The following is a 16742-nucleotide window of genomic DNA, read 5'->3' as shown; positions in this document are numbered from 1 at the left end:
CCTTTTTCTAAATAAAGAGTTATTGATTGACTAATGGCCTTCATATCCTGCTGCAAATAGCCCCTAAAGAAGAGGAGAGATGTTACCAAGAGCCCAAGTGGCTAAGAACTTAGAAGAAAACAATATCGTGTGTGGACAGACTGTGAGATACCCTCGAACCTGAAGAAGGTGATTGTGGAGGAGAAATGCAGAAGCATTTAAGGGGAAAGAGGGAAGTTACTGGAAATAAACACGGCTGTAAGGCACAGGTACATGAGTGTGGGCATGTGGAAGTTCTATGGGAGTGATAAGTCTCCCTTGGTATTTGTTAGAAATCAGAATTTGTTTTTTGAGAAAATGGTGTTTGAGCAAGAGTCCTTGTGTTATAGTGAAGGAGAGTTGCACAGAATATAATCCCAAAGCCACTGTCAATTGGCTACATAAACTGACTCCTTATAACCACATGCCGGACTCTAAAACAAGGTACCTTCCTGGACTATGCATCTAGAATCTCAGGGGTTGCTTGCAGGTAGGGTGTCCCTGTCCCTGGGATGTTTCTCTTCAACATTCCATTTTTTTTTCTAGGGTGCTTCACTTTCTCTGCTCCCTCAGGGGTATTCCCAGGACTAATTTAGAACAGACTTCCAATGCAGACATAAGGCTATCAAGTGGATCAGGATGCTGAATTTGGAGAGAGAGGCAAGAGAAAGCAGAACTATGGAAGAAAGAGGAGAAAACATTCAGCCTGGAGGGTGCAGCCATGCCAAGAGCTGCAGAAACATAGGGTGACTTGGGGGAAGTGGACTGAGGAGAACAAAGGCTGATGGCCACAACCTGGGTTCTTGGTCTAGATGATCTGTCCACCCTGGTTATAGAGTACTGATACCCACAGTAACTAACCTATTTCCTGAGCAGCTCGATTTCATCATAGAAAGAAAACAACTTCAGAAAACAATGCCTTTGATTGTATTAAAGATCCAACGTATTTAAAGCAGTAAAAATGATACCTAGTGCCCCAAATTCCTGAGTAAGTAGTGTTTCCCAGTAAACACTATGTACAGATAGTGAAACAGCTCCTGGGTTGGGTGAGGAAAAAGTTGCTGCTGATTCTGCTGAAGTCAAGCTTCATGATGCTTGTGGATTGCAGGATGGGTGGCAGAGACTGCTCTAAGTGTAAATTCAAGAACAATATCCAGAGGTAACTAGGGGGGGGAGGGGTGGTTTTGTATTGCGAGGGAACCCAACAAATGAGAATGGAAGACAAGGTAAGTACTTTAAGAAGTCTACTCAAGTGCTCCTCCCCATTCTCTCTCCCTTCAGTGGCTAAGAGTTTGCCCACCAAATGTTGATAACCGCTCTTCAAAGAAATGGCACCTTATGGCTGAAATCAGGATGCCTCTCAGGACCCTCCTCCACTATTACATTATACCATCACAGGTTCAAATCCCAGCAAACTGCTACCTCAGGGGAATCTAATATTGGGTGTACTGATGGCATCCAGATATGTACATGGTCAGACAAATTTACCTTTATTCTTTCTTTATCATGTGTTTGTTTCCTGTTCTTTGCAAATGCACCACTTCACCAAGAAACAGCTATGTTACCATTTTCAGGCCTGGGAGACAAAAGATAGGAAGTAGCTGAGCCCCTTGTATGCACGTAAAGGTTCTGTTCATCTCAGCAATACCAAATGCCATTCATATAGACCGAGTGAGTGATACCTCTTAGTGTTGTGCAAGGAAACTACATCCCCTTATGCTGTGGCCCTGTCACAGAAATGAGCGTTCTGAGTGAAGACATTTAAAAAAAAAATAAAGAATTGAGAGCATCTTTAATTGAAATTTCCGGAGACAGCAAGCACAGAAGGCCTATGTGTAATTGCTCCCAAGGCCTAGCACACCAGCTGGGATGTCAGGAGGGCAGTTCCAGCCTCCGGGCAGCTCATTAGGGCCGAGTAAGGATGGATGAAGGAAACAGAAGCCATGTCCCGCTGACTCACCAGTGTCATTTCCAGGATCTGCCTGGGTATCCCCATGGGCCTCCTGGCCAAGGACTGAGTAAGCACAGGGCTGTAGAGTTGGCAGAACATCAAGGCTGTGGGGGCCCAGTGATAGCTGAGGGAGAGACATTTGTGAATGAGTGTGATGGAGTGTTTCTGTTTGTTTACGCTAAACCCAGATCTGCTTCACACAAGCCGAGCAAACAAGTGTGAGGTTGCTATGATGGTTGAGATGGGAGAGGGTCTGACCAGCTGCTCAGGTTGGTGGCCGAGGCTCTCCAATGTGAACAGCTAGCCTCACATCTTGCCAAGAGTGCTACAGACTACAAAATGAGGATTGGCAAGCATTCCTAATCCTCATCTCTTCTTTATTTTCTTAATTAGTAAAAGGCCCTTTGTTTCTGATCACAAAACATAATGCATTTTCTCTGAAAACATGGGAATACACAAAATCACAGAAAATAACCATAAGTTCAGCATTTGGTAACAATTATTCACATAAATTCATTTATGGTATTTTCCTTTATAGAGTGCCCGGCCTTCTGCAGGAATGTTTTGGTTCATTCTGACATGCAGATATGTGAAGATATCTGGAAGAGATCTGTGCATCTTCTTATTATCAATACAATAAAGAAGTGAAAATAATTCAGACTTGTTTAAAGTCACAGAAATTTGTGAAACAAGGTTTCCTGTCCCCTGGTTCTGACCTGTATAATAAAAATAACTAATTAAAATTTGTCTGAGGCTTCTCAGTCATAAGTTTTGCCTAGTGATGACCCCCTGCTGTGTACCACACTTATCTACCTAAGTTCTGAAGCAGAGGTCACCATGATTTAAGGGGGGTGAGGAGGACTAACCTAGTAAATGGATGTGGAAGGTCAGGAGTCAAGACCTTTGATCCCTTCACTCATGTGGAACCACCCTCCATTCAAAGTCTCTATGCTTAAGGCAGCAAGATGAACAGTGTGTAAACATTCCTCATAAAGATATTGTAGTCAGGATATGCCATGGTAGTTCTATGATCTCACTGACTCAATCCGGCAGCCCAAGGTGTTTGTCTTAATTACTGATAATGTTAACTTTTCCCCCTGTAGTGTGATGGTGGCTGACATATGGATTCTGAGGGAGATACTTTGAAATTATGAGACATCTCACCATCAACCTGATCAACTTTTATCACTTTGGCTTAGCACTGACCTGTTTCTTGCTTGAATGGATGGTCACTGGAATGATTGCTAAGTGATTTTCTACATCCATCACTTTTTCTTCATCTGTTAGTTGGCAAGTTATATAAGAAAAATGTTTCTCCTCTTCATCTGCTATTTTCCTATCTCCCACCTACCTACCTATCTGTGTCTATACATATAAACTGACTGACAAGATAGATGAGATAGATGATTGAGAGGTAGAGTGGCCTTATGGATTTATACCTCATTCACTGGAGTGCGTCCTACCCTTCTTGTCCTGGAGGTCATGGGAGCAGACTTCTCAAGGTAGTTCTGTGTTCTTTTGACATGTGCTCATTATTCTTTGAGAATTTGTTTCTCACTGCTGTGCTGGAGCTGGAGCTTAATAGAATTTGTGGTAAATTTTTCAGGAAATGTGTGAGCCATTCATATCTGGTTGGTAGCTTGGAATCAAGCATAGGAAGAGTATTTACCTCATGAAAACTGGCAAATGTTAGAATAGCTTTTTCCCTCCAGATCTAGTTGTTTAAAAATTTACCAGCATACCACCATTTCTGTCACACAAAGATGTTGTAGGTTCCTCTTATACGTTAACTGCCGTGTTCTGTAACCATTCACTTCTCTAAGGACCTCTAATCCATTTTAGTGGAGATCAGCACTTAGAACCCAGGAGCTTGGAACCGGTGAGTGTGGTAGGATGCTCTAAGGGGGAGAAACAAATGTGCATGTGTGTATATGTATACATATGCCTTAATCTTAAAAAATCCATTTTAGAAAATGTTTATACTTATTGAAAAGTTAGAAAGAACATAGAGATCTTCTGTGCCCCGCACCCCGCCAGCTTCCCCTATTGTACAACCATGGTACAATCCAAACTGGGAAACTCCCAGCACTCAGGAAGCAAAGGCAAAGAGGGTCAAAAGTTCAAGGTCATCCTCAACTACATAGCAAATTTGAGACCAGTGTGTCTCAAAGATAAAATAAGACAAAATAAAACTCAGGAAATTAACATTATCATTGGTACAAGCTGTTTTAGATTTCACAAGTTTTTCTACTAACATCCTTTCTTCTATTCCAGAATCAAATCCAGAGAACCGTATTATATTTTGTCATGAACAAATACATGTACAATTTGACATATCCATCTCTCAGTTTATCTGCCCATCTAGCCACATTTCCTATATATATTTAAAGCCAAGTCTCATACCTGTAATCCCAACACTCAACCACAAGTCTTATGTAGATCTCATTCATCCCATAATTATCACTCTCCTTTGGGTCAAGGAAGTTGGCTCTCACTTCTTCAGTATTCTTCCGTATAGCTAACCCCACCTACCCTCCTCACCCCAAACCCCGACCCCACCCCCCAGCCCACTGCCACCTTATCTAATAAGGTTGCTATCTCCCCTGGGCTTCTGCCTCACTCAACCATACTCATGTGGCTTTTGATAGATCCTTTATGAACTGTCCTTGTCCTCACACAAGCCCAATGACGGACTGACTTGAGATAATAAGAAAGATAAAGGGAGGGAAGTAAGTTGTAAAAATAACAAAAACAAAAACAGAAAAACAAAAACCAAAACTTGTCTCAGTGTCCTTAGCAGCTCATTCTCCCCAAGGGTTAATCATACCTTGAGGAAAAGAAATTGCTTCACACAGTTCCTAGCAGACAGTAAGTGCACAGTAAATAGAATTTTTCCATTATCTTTGTGGCTGATATTGAGGACCTTTTGAGCAGGTAACTAGAGGCCTCTAAGGAAGCAATGGGAGAAACGTGGAATTTGGAGACACAGACGCCATTATATATGTATATTAGAAAGTAGGACCTGAAAATTTAAAAAAAAAAAAATAGGACCTGGACACGCAGGAATAAAGTTCCTTTAAAAGTTGGCCTTGCATTTCTCAGAAATACTTCAGTGTTCAGGCTCATTAGAATTCACTGAGATAAATGAGGCTTTTTAACCCATTGCATGTGGCCCACACTCTCCATCTAGTCCAACAACAACAACAAAATGTTTGCAGGCATAAACCAAGGCCCCTAAGAACAGAAACTCCTACCCTGCTCCTCCATTGAGAACCACCAGAGCAAGTGGTTGGCTGGCTTTGTCTTACATTAACTCTGTTTTCAACAGAGTTGAGAAGTGTGATCTTTGACTGTACATTTAAAATTCCTAATCAGTTACTTCATGAGAGTTCTCCAGAGATTTGGGGTAAAACTCACAGAAATAACTTACAGTAAGTCAGAAGATAATCTTAGTTCTTACTCAGAAACCGATCATCTTGGGTAGTACAGAGTTGTGAGAGGTCCAAGTCCTCAGTGTAAAAGCTTCCTGACAGGATTCAGAGCAACAGGATTTGACAGGAGAAAAGTACAGCAAGGGCCTGGCAGCCTTCTTTCAAAGAACCGGAAGCATTGCCTCCTGGCCCCTACTGCCTCGCTCTCCTTTCAGTTTACGTTCTCCCTAAGTGGAACGCTCTTCATTAAAAAAACATTTATTATCATTTGGTTTTGAGCCTAGCCTTTAACAGTTGAGCGAAAAGAGGCCATGAATTTGAAAAAGAGCAAGGAGGGATTAAACGGGAGGGCTTGGAGGGAGGAGGGGGGAAGGGGAAATGATGCACTTACAATCTCAAAAGATAAAAGAAATAATTATAAATAAAGAAACATGAGTTGGATGGATGGTCGATATTTCTTTAACTTCCCTAAAGGGAAGGAAATTGGAAGATGACTGCCACATTTTACAAAGGGTTTCACTTGTCACAACAGTTTAGGGAAGCTGTAGCAGTCTGAGTCAGAACCCAGTTAAATTTCTTTAGAATTACTTCAGTTCTCCATTGGGGACTCTTAACAGTTTTGCTCAAGGGCCACTAGGCAGTGCCCAAATCACTGCAGTGTATCTAAGTCTTCCTTTCACGTTTTGATGGGAAAAGAACTTGGTGTTAAAGAACCGAGATGGCTCAGCTGGTAAAAACAAAACAAAACAAAACAAAACAAAACAAAACAAAACAAAACAAAACAAAACAAAACAAAACAAAAAAACAACCACCTGCTGTTCAAGTCTAGTGACCTGAATCTGATCCTGCGACCCCATGGTAGAAGGAGAGAACTGAGTCCCCAGAGGTGTCCTGTGACCTCCACCACCACACGTGCATCACAGCATGTGTGCATCTACACTCAAATGCACACAGAGCATGCTCATGAATGTGTGTGTGTGTGTGTGTGTGTGTGTGTGTGTGTGTGTGTGTGTGTGTGTGTGAAACTGAGGGACAACACAACAAATAAGATAGAAATAACATAGTAATCACATAAATTCAAAATGGCTGCCCCAAACCCTCAGGACAATAGAGAAGCTGTCTTAAATGGAAAATACTCTTTATTTTGATCTAATGCCTAGAGCAGTGTCTTCCGGGATTTGGGCAAAGAAATGGCTTTTGTTTGTTTGTTTGTTTGTTTGTTTTTGTTTTTTTCATCCACACCCAAGATTGCACAGCAATAAGCCTTTGCAGCTGACTACTGAATGAGACCTCCTGGAAATTCTTCTCGGGTAGTGATTTTAATGTATGAACAGCAGTTTCAAGTTAACTTATCATTACCAATTTAAGAGGTGGGCTCCTACATAAGATCTGGTTGTCTGTAAATATCAATCTAAGGGAAGAAGAGTCATTTGGCTCAAGAACTAAAGATGGGACTCACATTGCTACATGAATAGACCTACTTCCCATCAATAGGTGTTGGCAAATTACCAGGGGCAAGCAGGACATTGCTTTAGACTTGGTACCTCAAGGCCAGAAGCTTGAGTAGGTTAACTGCAAGGTCTCAGCCTTCCTAGAAAATCCCCAAGGTCATTCCTGCTGCCACATTCACTTCTTCTTCTGCAACAACCTTACTGATTGCATTCCCCTTGTCTCCTCATCCTTATCCACAGCTCCCCTTACACCAGTACCAATCAGGAAGGGGAGAGTGAAGAGTTATGGCGGAGGTGGTGGGTGGGGGAATAAAAGAGAAAGGTGGAAGGAAGAGGGAAGAGACTTAGACATGGGTTTCTTGGACTACGCTACCAAAAGAGATAATGATTCTTTCTCGGTGTACTTATTGACATTCATTGAGCAGCATATAGTTTATTTTAGCTCGAGTTTGTGATGTAGCATCTATATTTAATTCTGCAAGCTGTCAGGCAACCCATATATTTACAAACACAGTTCCGGAAACAATGTGTTTGCTGGTCACATCTGCATCTCTAACATCTCAGAGCTCTGTGTTGTTTGGCACAGCTCAGGGCATTATCATTTTACATTCTGGTCAGTGCCAAGGCCCAAGTAGGGCAGGTCCTGGGCTAAGAGTTCAGAGTCAATGACAGGCCTGGCGGAAAGCCAATAGCAAGAGATGCACGGAGGACTGAAGGTCAGCAGGGAGAGTTGATAGTCAGCCCCACCTCAGTACTGCAGCCTGCATAGTGATGAGAAGCTTCTGTGTGCCTGGCTGGAGTTGATTTTGGCTTTGCAGACCTCCAACTAGTCTATGTGTATATAGAAGCTCTGTTGAAAATCAAGCTGGGCTTAAGCAATGGGATCTACACTTGGGGAAGGAATCACAGTGAGTGGAGTTGCAGAGAAGGCTTTTCCTTGAAATATGGAATCCGCTGTTGACAGCAGTGTGGAGGGGGTGGCTAAGACATGCCAGATACTAAGGAAGGTCGTTGGACATGCCTAGAGGCAGGAGTCAAAAGGCATTGTTCCAGGAGTTTTGACAACAGGCTACAATATAGAAAGACAAAACCCAGTGAAGCTCAGAATGAGGCAAGGCATAGGTAGTTCTTGGCAGACTGTCTGTCTACATGTGAAGTAGAGGAACTTATAACTGGAGACATAGGGCAAGACATAGGACAAGAATTCTAAGCCCCTTGTTCCTTGCATAGCCTTGCTGAGATTGGGCTTGAAGCAGGGAGACAGGAAAGTGTGGGTATATGCTCACTTGGGCTTAGGGAACATAAGTATGAAAGACAAGTTTATTATTTTTATTAACGTGTGTGTATATGTGTATGTGCATGCATGAGTTACTGTGCACCATGTATATTCAGTGCCCATAGAGGCTAGAGTACATCACGTTCCTTCAAACTGGAGTTATAGGCAGCTGTGAATCACCTGATATGGTATGCTGAGACCCAGATCTGGAGACTGCAAGAGTAGCAAGTGCTCTTAACCTCTGACCAACCTCTCCAGCTCTTGCCCTTAAGGTTTTTGAGCAGTGGTTCTCAGCCTATGGATCGTGGCCCTCACAGGGGTCACGTATCAGATATCCTGCATTGCATATCAGATATTTATATAGCAATTCATAACAGTGGCAGAATTACTGTTACGAAGTCACAATGAAATAACTTTGTGGTTGGGGGTCACCACAACATGAGGAACTGTGTTAAAGGGTACCAGCAGTAGGAAGGTTGAGAGCCACTGTTTTTGAGAAAGCCTATGTGAACTACCATTGCCTTCTCAGAGGCCATGCAGAGAGGCAGTCTGAAGAGAAGTCAGCAGCTTCAAAGAAGCAGGAGGTATTGAGTACTTGTAGCCAAGCTGGAAGAGCAGTGGTAGCTTCCTCTGCTTTTGTCCTTGCAGAGTTTAGATTATCCCTTGGCTTGGAGCACTGTTTTAAGTGACATTGACATACAGATGTCTAGACTGGCCTCCTGCATCTACAGCACCTGTATGGAGTCCGTAGCTTTTATGTCTATTGAGAGAGCACTAGGATTTTCTAAGAAGAACATTACTGGGCTTCTGAATTTTCTCCTCTGTAAGGTGTATGTAACACTTCTGATGGAATTATGTTCAGATAAGCCTGCTGTAAACTGAAAGTGTTGAAAATGAATGTAATATATTATTACCTAATAAAGGAACGTCACAACTTGCCAGCTAAGTTCAGGGTGGAGTATGGATGGTTCCCTCTCATGATCACAAATCTTAGTGGAAGCTGACCCTCACTGCAGCTGCTCAGCACCATGGGAAAGTCAAACACGGTCATTTGTGCCTTTGTTAGGTCAGAAATCATCTAGACCAGCATTAACCTTACAGGGATTTGTGAGCTTTGGATGAGTTAATGTAGGACACATGTTTAGATCCATACCTGGTCCATAATAACAACATACAAACATACATGGAGGGATTCTAGTAACAGCTCTGAGACACATAGGCTGTAGACTTTGAAGACGTCACTTCACCTCTAACAATAGTTGAGGCAGAAACAGAACAAGCTCTGCTTTCAATATTGGCTCTGGATTTTTTCCCTAAACAGTCCAGCCTTAAGGTACTCCTTCCACTCCTATAGCCATAGGTTTTCATCAGCTGAACCATGTGAAGGGGTTCCCATGCTGAAATACTATATATCACAAATGACAATTATTTCCCTCCCTTCTGCACTTCCTTCCGTAGTTCTAGTCTACTCCTCACACTCCTCACATCCTCCTTCTATGCACAGTATAGCTACCCATGGCTGCTTAGAGTCAGTGGATCAGAAGAAAGGCTAAGTATGTGTGTAATCCACACTGAGTCTCACTTGAAGAAACTTCTTGAAGGAAAAGGAATGATGGACAGTTGCTGACAGGGAAACCAGGCAGCAGTGGCACAGGGGCAGGGCACAGAGCTTGAGTTTCAGATTCCAGGGACGTCAGAATGAGGGCAACACTTACCGGATCGAGGCTCAAGGCCTCTGCCGTAAGCTCTGTGATGCACTCTGGGAGGGACACCTCTGAGTCTGAGGGATAGCTAACCGCTCATGCAGACACAAAGCTTAAATTACCTATTTGTGCTGTTCTCTCACTTGTAAACAACCAGAAAAGTAGCAAATGAACAACAACAACAAAGCCATATTTAGTGAAGGGTCTAAATATGGACTGTTTCTCATACTAACAACTTGTGACACAATAGAAATAAGTGAGTGCCCCCACCACTACAACTCTCACCAGAGGCAATGTTTTTAAGGGCCCCAAATCTCCACAAGCCTATGAAGTATCATTGCTCTATTACAATCCTTTTTGTCTTTTGAGACAAGGTCTTATTATGTAGTCCTGAGTGGCCTGGAACTCCCTCTGTAAACCAGAAATGGCCTCAGATTCACAGAGATCTGCCTCTGCCTCTCTGCCTCTGCCTCTGCCTCTGCCTCTGCCTCTGCCTCTGCCTCTGCCTCTGCCTCTGCCTCTGCCTCTGCCTCTGCCTCTGCCTCTGCCTCTGCCTCTGCCTCTGCCTCCCATGTGCTGGGGAGGAAGGTGTGTGCAGCCATGACCAGTTTCTATTTTCTCCAGTCTGCTCTGAGAGCCACTCCTCTTTGGAATGGTCTCAGAGAGGTCTCAGAGCCTCTAAGAAGAGGGCAGATTGGTTTGTAGGGGGTCATAGAAACTGCTAGGGTTTCCTAAATGAGGAGGAAGAAAACGGTTCTGCATAGAGATTAAAGGCTCAAAACGTACAACTCTTCATTAGAAGATCCACTGAATCAGCAGTGATGCCTTCCTCTGTTGTGGTGAGCCTTCCTGACCTCAGGAGAGGATGTGGTGCCCAGGAACCTTCCTGGTCTACACTCTCTGACCCCAGTTTTATCATGTGAGGTTGTAGGTCAGCCTGTCAGTTAGCTAATCTGGCCCAAGGAAAGTGACAAGGACTCCCAGTAGACGAGTATGAAGCCTTAGTAAGTGACAGATGACTCTGTCCTTGATAAACGAAGGGCTAGTTGTCACAGAGAGAAGTTTATAAACTCGGGGCCCCAAGAGGATGAAGCCTACAAGGACTAATGTCACTGAGAAAATCTGTGTGTGTGAGTGTTGAGAATTTGGATCACTTATAAAGCTCAGTACACAATCCTCAAGTCCTGTGTTTTGTTCCTGGCTAGTGAAGTGAAGGGCTGAGTCTGCTGTGTCTACCAGATTTTCCCCATCCCTAAGTATAGTTCTTGTGTGTAGACGTTGCTTATCCAATTGGCTGCCTGATAGACAGGGGTGAGGCAGACTAAGGAGAGATGAGTTACAGTCACAATATCTGGGTTTTGAGTTTTGATTCTGCCTTCTGTGGAGTGGCCTCCAGAGAGCCCCTTTGCCTCTCTCAGCCTCCCCTCTTAAAGGTCTCAAATTAATGTAAGCACATTTAGTAAACAGTAATTATGATTAGCTCCTCTCTGCATTAAATAGTTATTAATATTGTTGACCTGATTTTGTGAAGTGAGAATGTCTTCACCTCATGGTGGAAGTTGCCATCTGACTAGACTAGTGGGGGATGTAGGCAGCTTCCCTGGTTCATGCCAGTCCTGGGGCTGAAGCTGGAGGTTGTGTGGTGGAGCCCAGGAGGAAAGAGGCAACAGACAAGTCACATCTGCCTGGGTTCAAATGAGGGGATGCTGGGAGCTGCTGGAGTGCCGTGAAGTGCAGCCAAGGGTCCTTTATGGGCTGCGCTGAACCTCTGTGGAAAACAGCATCCCAACCTCCAGTTCTGGCTGCAGGAGTGTCCTGTCCCTTCTGTCTACCCTTCCTTTCTAGGATAAACAGGTTTTGCATCAACATGTTGTGGATGACAAGAACAAACAACACTTCCATGATTTTTTTTTTTTTTTTTAGCACTGACACCCTCAGATTTATTCAAGAAAACAACTCCTCAATAGAGTTGGCCAATTAACCACTTAAATGACTTGAAAACTTACTTAATGTCACTGACTAATCACTTTATGAAATGTCACTGCTCTGGCTGGCAAAATCTTCTGCTTCATACCTCATCTCTCTCTGCCTTACTCTCTCTACAACACGGCTCCCTTGCGTGTGTGTCCCCTCCATTTGCATAGAATTATGGGAACTTCCACGTTGAGCAGGATTATGGGGATCGTCTTTCCTCCAAAATCATTTTACTGATGGCTATAGTGAGGCTCCCCCAGGAAAGTGCCTTGCCTAGGGCACTATCTTGTAAGTGACATGCAACTGCTCTCTGGAGCTGTAAGCCATAGGACTGGTGCCTACAGTGAGGCAGACTTGGATCTGCAACTGAAGCGTGCCTCTCAGCCTCACTCTTCTCCTCCGTTTAAAGAGGTAATTTTATTATTCATGCTTCATAAGCAGCAGTTATCACCCACATATTAGCTAATTTGTATGGTATTTATTAACATATTTAACACTAACAGCTTTATTAATCAGAATACTACCCTTCTACCTATGACTTAGCTATACACTTGGCCCCTCCAGGATGCGACCCCTCCCCTTCAGCAATTGTTTTACTGTTTACTTTTTAGTGCTGAGGACTTAACACAGAACCTCACACATTCCACGCGAGTGCTCAGCCACCGAGTTATACCTCCAGCCCCACACTAATTTTCATTCATTTTCTGTATCTACTTCATTTGCCCAGACTTTACATTAGCAGCATATGCCACAAATCACAATTGCACGTTATTCCGAAATGCCAAGCAGATATGGTGACTGAAAACAAGATAACTCGAAAGAGACCCAAACCTTTTCGACTGGGTAATAATCTAAGAGTGGTGGTGATGTGATTCTTACATTTTGAGGATTGTCCTGCCCACTGCTCATGTGGCCTCATCTTATATCTGATTTTCTCTAGTGACACAACCATGACCCATCTAATTCATGGCTTAAAGGACAGATTTGAGCTTATGTACTCATCCAGGAAAAGTTTACAGGTTGTTCAACTTGTACCTTTTAAGCAAAGCTAATTTATCTGTCTGAGTAACAATGGCCTTAAGTGCACAGGACAAAGGAAATTATTCAATTTTCTCAGGTAAATCCATAACACTTTTCATGAAGGGGCCAGCATGGCCCCTGGGTCACCATCCTCACAGGTAACATGGAGGCCTGCTCAGACAGTCTTCAGCTTTTGGACAGGCAAAAACTTGAAGTATGATAGGAAAGGCACTAATTGTTACATTTTACTATTTATTAATGGTACCTCAGACACTGAGAATTTAGACAGTCAAGATTTATCTGATAGATTGCTGTTACAAAATTTCCAGTGATATTATTGTGAAGAATAAACGGGAAGTGGTCAAAAAGCTGTTCCCCTTCAAAAGCCCGATTTTCACACAACTGTCAACACAGCAATTATCTTGTCTGTGTGTGTGTGTGTGTGTGTGTGTGTGTGTGTGTGTGTGTGTGTGTGTGTGTGTGTGTGAAGAAACAGGTTCTAGGGTTTTGTTTTGTTTCGTTTTTTTGGGAAGTTTTGAAACCTGCTTAAGGATCTTCTTTCTTAAAAAGAGACTTTTTAGTCAAAATGTCTTCACATCCCCCAGGAAAACCACTGAAGCGGAAAGTGTGTAATTCCCAGGCCAGGTTTTTCTGAGAAACGGCGAGCCCTGAATTCAGGCATTCTTGCTGCGCTCAGCAGACATGGCCCAGCAATCAAAATCATTTGATTCCAAAGCTGATATTCCTGTAACAGGCAGGTTCCAACTCATTGTGAGCTCTGAAAAGGCATAATTACAAACAGTGATGACAAGAAGCATGCTTAACATAGTCTGATTCTTAAACAGTTTTCCCAGTAGTTGCCCACCTGTCCTTAGGAAACCCTCATGTGGCAGGTGAGGTGGTGGTGGTGGTGAGGTGGTGGCTACCATGGCATAGGATGCACAGAGGCCAGTCTTGTCAAGAGGCCACGTGGCTAGACCAGGCTGCATCCTATCACAATCTCACAGGGCTTCCTTGATGAAGTACATGAAATTTGATGCAGTGCATGTGCTTGAGAACTAATGATACAGTCAATAGGATGGTGAAAACTTACATGTGGCCTTAGCTGAATCTGTGTACTTGGCAAGGGAGGGTATAGTGTAAGGGCAGAGTTTGGGGGAGATGACCAATATTACTCCATTCTAGAAACTGCCTCGGTGGTCTTGTCTCCCACAGAGCAATGTCTTGGTTTCCTCCAGGGAGCATGGATCACCAGACCCTTGGCAGCATAGCAGAAGTTGCAGTAGCTTCTTGTGCTTGCTTTGTTTTCCTATTGCTGTGTAACCAACTTTGCATCGTCTAAAGTACTACGATCTTGTTATCTCACACCAGTGCGTGTATGCACATGTGTGCGGAGGACAGAGGTCAGGCACCCTCTACCTCATTTTTCTTTCTTTCTTTTTCTTTTCTCTTGCGACAAGGTTTTTCATAGGAATTCATAAAGTGGCTAGGCTGTCCTGCCAGCTAGCCCCAGGGATCTGTGTGTCTTCCAGTGCTCTGATCACAAGCATATACACCATAGCATCTGGGGCTATTTTAAGAGGGTTGTAAGGACATCACTCAGGAACTTGTACTTACAAGATAAGTCCTTCACCGTCTGGGCTGTCCCCACAGTCCTGGCTCATAACCTTTGTGACTCAAGAGCCTGGGCACAAGGTAGTTGATCTTTTGCTCCAGGTTTTACCAGTCTGAAATCAATGTGCTGGACATGGAAACAAATCTTTGTGGGGCGCAAAGTCCTTACAGTTGAATGATGGAAGTTCCCACTTTCTTCCTAGCTGCTGGCTGGAGGTTGCTCTCAAGCCCAGATGCCACTTTTGGTTCCTTACTATATGGCTGTCATGGGCAGCTCACAGCATGTCTGTTTGCTCTGGTTTGGGCAGCTTGTGCCACTATTTTATTCTAGAGACTCACCCAACTAGGTTGGACCCACTTAGGATATTGTTCAAAGTTATCCACAAGTCTTTCTTTGTGTCTGTCATCATCTAAGCAACTGTCTGGACTTTCAACCTCTACAATTCTTCAGTTTTTAACTCAATGTCAACTAATGGAGCCCGATAGGCCCTCTCACTCACAGGTCCTGCCCACACTCAAGGGAACAGAATTATAGAATGCATACACAGAAGTACATAGGGCTTTGGGGAAGTCACTTTAGAGCCATGGTTCCCATGAGTCTTTCCACCCATGGTTGTGGATTTCTACCTTACTGTGTGTATTGTGTTGACCCCCTCTGCCAAGGAACCACAGTTTTCCAAACGAACCAACTTTCTACGCCTCCATTGATTCGTCTTTAAAAAGCACAGCAATGTTTTGTAAAAGGAAGAAATCACTAATGGTAGAGTTTCAGGTAAGGCAATAAACACCTGCTCGTGCATTGTCAGTTCTTAGCATAATGTCTGGCACTTACGAGCTCTCATTTACGTTTCTTCAGTGGATGAATATGGGAATGATTAAATGAGAAATATTTTGGGAATCCTCATCAAATTGTTTCAGTATAAAAATTGTCTACTCCCTCCACATGCAAGGATGATTCCTCTTTAAATCACTTTTCTTCCTGGTAATGCAAGCTTATTAAAAAAAAAAAAAAAAAAAAAAAAAAAAAAAACACTTGGGGATTTTACTTCTATGGTTCTGCTTTTTTTATAGTTAGCTTTTTAATCCATCTGGAACTAAGTTCTCAATGTTATGTATAAAATATTCCATTTTTATCCAATTAGTCTGTGATGGCTTTGGTTTTATATACTAACTGCTGTGTAAGGGTTAATACTGAACTCTCTTACTTCATTGATCAACCTGTCCAATTTTGTGAACTAGCATCACTATTTTAATTATGAGAAAGTTGTCATGTTTTACAATCTGAAGGGATAGGTGTGTCAGTATTCTTTCAGCACCCCAACTTGGCCAGTTAAGTGGGGACAGTCTTTCTCACTCCTACTCTGGCTCTCCAAACAGTACATCATTCTTTGGCACGAAGACAAAGGAAGGTTTACATTGTGGCTATTTTTCTAGCTCAACTCCTCTGGTTCCTACCATAATATAACTTTACAATTAAAATGCCTACATAAGAAACTTTAATAATAGGGGGCAGCTTCTAAGTATCTCTCAGCATCCAGCTCCAAATCCATAACTGCCAGGGAGAAGAAGGGCTGTCTGAGTTCCCAGATTCTCAGGTTTCCTTCTGCCCTTCCATCCTTACATACAGGGACTCTAAAAAGCATCCTATACCAATACTGAGGCCTCTGTATCTCGGGGACAGTGTAACTTGGGAGCTGGGAAAACGGGATTCACACTTAAGCCTAGCAGCCCCTTTTAGGTTCTCTGGATTAGTGAGCTGACACATCCCAGAGTGCCCCTGGGGGTGACTCTGGAAGGAAGCATGAAGGACTGTCGCCCTCTTTGCCTGTCCTTGCACGGGAGTGGAAGTCCAGAGAATTACCACATCTGCCTCACCCCCAGACATCCTATCTCTAGGCTTTGGCAGCCAGAGACAATTGTCAGACCATGAATTACAGGTGCTGGGCGTTGGAAGTCGTTCTGGCACAGGCTGAAGTGGTGTTGGCGGGGGACATGCCCAGAGCTCTAACAGCACATGCTAGAAATTAAAGATTGGAGAAGCAGCAGCAGTTCCAGGAAACCCCACAGTACGGAATGATTCCTTGCATCTGGAGGTTGATAAAGGTGACTAGTTGTCCTTAGAAAAAGTGCAGGCCCTGGAAATCAGAGGCCTGTGATGAGTCACAAGGTAGCCAGGAATGGAGAAAGAGAGAAGAATCCTTTTTGCTGGCGCCTTCCCTCCAACCCAAAGAAAGCAGGGAATGCACTCATTCACTCCTTCAAGAAAGATGCTCCATGCTCTCCATGGCTGAGCTAGAGGGATGG

At 43.4% G+C, this 16742-nt stretch overlaps 1 protein-coding gene across 1 annotated transcript in view; it reads left to right on the top strand.

Moving 5' to 3' along the window:
• Brinp2 (BMP/retinoic acid inducible neural specific 2) overlaps window positions 1–16742 on the top strand; it is a 101091-nt gene that overhangs the window by 36702 nt on the left and 47647 nt on the right. The gene's annotated exons all lie outside the window — the stretch shown is intronic.

The sequence above is a fragment of the Peromyscus maniculatus genome, chromosome 11 (genome assembly GCF_049852395.1).
Source record: "Peromyscus maniculatus bairdii isolate BWxNUB_F1_BW_parent chromosome 11, HU_Pman_BW_mat_3.1, whole genome shotgun sequence".
In the NCBI taxonomy this organism is placed as follows: domain Eukaryota; kingdom Metazoa; phylum Chordata; class Mammalia; order Rodentia; family Cricetidae; genus Peromyscus; species Peromyscus maniculatus.
Note: the sequence above shows the minus strand (reverse complement) of the source record. Positions and strands in the feature narration are given on the sequence as shown.